This window comes from Rhinopithecus roxellana, chromosome 4, assembly GCF_007565055.1.
Source record: "Rhinopithecus roxellana isolate Shanxi Qingling chromosome 4, ASM756505v1, whole genome shotgun sequence".
Classification (NCBI taxonomy): domain Eukaryota; kingdom Metazoa; phylum Chordata; class Mammalia; order Primates; family Cercopithecidae; genus Rhinopithecus; species Rhinopithecus roxellana.
The window spans coordinates 131,678,589-131,681,939 of NC_044552.1; positions in this window are offsets into that span (position 1 = coordinate 131,678,589).

The window sequence follows — 3,351 nt, forward strand, 5'->3', positions numbered from 1 at the left end:
CTTTTCTTTAACACAAGAATAACAAAAAAGTCTGTAAAAAGTATTTTTTAAAAAACAGCTTTTGGGGACATCTGAGAACAACTAAGACTGTTGCAATTAATGGTACAAATTCTGGAGTCAAGGGAAATGCACTGAGGTAAACCTCACATTCTTGGTGGGTTGTCCTTTCAAGCCATTTTTCAATATGTAAGTGGCCCAGGTGAGACGAAAAGCAGAAGGAAAGGCCTAGAACAGTTAAGGCTCACAAGGCTGGGGAGGCAAAGCTTGGAGTTCAATACTAGTTAGGTACTTGAGGAGCCAAGACTGGAGAAAAGGGAATTGCAGAAAATTGGGTTTGATATTCTGCAACTTTTTTTTCCTCAGGGAATTTGATTATTCCTGAGCTTCCAGTGTGAGAATATAAGCAATAAAGCAGAAAGTGGAAGCTAAGACGCTAAGAAAGCAAGCAGAACTTGAAATAGTTTCACAGTGTTTGAGAGAGACAAAAATTGAGTTCAGACATTTCCAAGGACCTCTCATATTTTAGTTCAGTCATTGGATCAAGATAACGTGTAGCTTCTCTGTCTTTCAGAAAAAAAAAAATCGTTTCTAAAAGAAGATATTATCCAGTGATCGTATAACTCATCATACACAATGATTGGCATAAAGTAAAAAATTACCAGACATTCCGAGAGACAGGAAAAAAAATGGGCAAATACTAAAGCAGAAACAATATATGACCTATATATTAGAGTTATAAAGACAGAGGCTTTTAAATAGTAATAATAGATTTAAGAAAATAGATTTATAAATATAAAATTTTGTCAGAGAACTAGAATCTATAAAAACGATTCAATGAAACTTATAGTTGAGAAATACAAATAATCAAAATTAAGATCTCATCAGATGACTGAGGCAACAGGATCACTTGAGGCCAGGAGTTCAGACCAGCCTGGGCAACATTGTGAGAAATTTTTTTTTAATTTAAAAAAAAGAAAAAAGATCTCATCAGATGATTTAAACAGCACATTAGACAGTAAAAGAAAGGATTATGGAACTGCTAAATAGGAAATGTGAAATAAAAAAGATGAAAAATAAAAGAAGAGATATATGAAAAATGGTAATAATTCTTACATATGTGTAATTAGATCCCCAAAAGGAAAAGAGAGAGATAAACAATAATTGAAGGGGTACTGGCTGAGAAGCTTCCAAAACTGACACAAGATATCAAGTCAAACATTCAAGAATCTCTATAAAACCTAAGCACATCCAGACACACCTTGGTAAAACTGCTTAAAACCAAAGACAAAGAGAAAATGTTAAAAGCATCCAGAGGACAAAACACATTATTTCCAAGCAGAAACAAACTGATGAAAGCTAGATGGCAATGGACTGATATTTTTAGCATACAATCAACTTAGAATCCATAAGCAGTGCAAACATCTGAAGGTAAAGACATTGTTTTCCAGACAAACAAAATATGAGTGTATCTGTTGCCAATACATCCACATTAAAATTGATTGATGTAGCAATCCCTACAAATATTAGGTGATATAAATGAATAAACTAAAATTATGAATTCACAAATGGTAGTTAGCCTTTTTTCAAGTTTAAGAAGGTAAAGCTTTGTTAAGGATATTAGATTGTCTTCCTTCCTTTTATTTTTATTTTTTTGAGACGGAGTCTTGCTCTGTTGCCCAGGCTGGAGTGCAGTGGCACGATCTTGGCTCACTGCAACCTCCGCCTCTCGGGTTCAAGCGATTATCCTGCCTCATTCCCCCAAGTAGCTGGGACTACAGGCACGTGCCATCATGCCCGGCTAATTTTTTGTATTTTTAGTAGAGACGGGGTTTCACCGTGTTGACCAGGCTGATCTTGAACTCCTGATCTCGTGATCCACCCGCCTCAGCCTTCTAACGTGCTGGGATTACAGGTGTGGGCTATCACATCTGGCCAATGTCTTCCTCCCTTTAAATTTTTTTTTTTTTTTTTTTTTTTTGCAGAGATGTGGTTTTGCCATGTTGCTAAGGCTGGTCTCAAACTCCTGAGCTCAAGCAATCTGCCTGCTTTGGCCTCCTCAAGTTCTGGGATTATAGGTGTGAGCCCCTGCACCCATCCTTTCTTTCTTTCCTTTTTTTTTTTTTTTTTTTTTTTGAGACAGGGTCTCATTCTGTCACTCAGGTTGGAGTAAAGTGGCATTACCACAGATCCTTTGTTAAAGGAGCAACATGAGGCTAAGTGTGGTGGTTTACACCACACTTCAGCACTCTGGGAAGCTGAGCTGGGAGGATCACTGGAGCTCAGGAGTCTTGAGATCAGGCCGGGCAACATAGGGAGACCCCATCTCTACAAAAAAAATTAAAAATTAGCTGGGCATGGTGGCATGTACCTGTGTTCCAGCTATTTGGTAGGCTGAGGCAGGAGGATCACTTGAGCCTGGGAGGCTACAGTGAGCCATGATTGTGCCATTGCACTCCAGCCTGGGTGACAGAGTGAGATCCTGTCTCCAAAAAAATAAATAAGTAAAAGACGCAACATGGGAACAAATCCTTTTAAATGAGTATTTCATATGAATTAAATTACAATCTATTTATTGTATTTAACAATTACAACAGGAAATGAGACATTTAGAAAAGCTTAACAATACACAGCATAGTGAAGTGGGTAAAAAGTTAAAAAAGTTACTAAAAAATACATTTCTACTACTTTATAAAGATTTAAATTATGGCCATATATATAAATAACTGAAATATCTCAGTTTGTAGTGGTTATTGAATATGTATGTCTTTTTTTACATTATAATTTGTTAAAATTATTAAAATCTAATGTGGTATTAAATTGTTAACTCTTTAAAATAAATATTATTGCCTGGTTTCTAACTTCTCTTTCCCTTAAATAAAAGTTACTCAAGTAACTTTTAAGTGGTGACTAAGCCTATATGTTTTCTAAAATTTTGTATAACACGTAAGTCCTAATTCATCAATTCGGGAGTAGACAATTACATTATATTCTTATTCATATTATCAATTTTGAGCACTAATGTATTCTTCCTTTAGGTTTCTGTTTCCAAATAATTTCTGGAAACCACAAAGAATATTTACACAATTAGCGAGACAATTGCCTTCCTCGCTAGCTGGTTATGAGTTGACAGTTTCAGTCCTAGAGGAACACAACTGTTGCCAGTAAACTCAAGTTTCCTTCGCTAAAATACTACCATCACCAAAAATCCAAATTCATGGGACTGGGTTGGAGATGAGACACTGGAAATCAAATAGGTTCCTTTTTATTTCGATTATCGTTTGCTTAACTCTTAAAACTCCACTTTTGGGGCATTTTCCGTGGGCAGAAAATTTTCTAAGCATAAAATCTTAT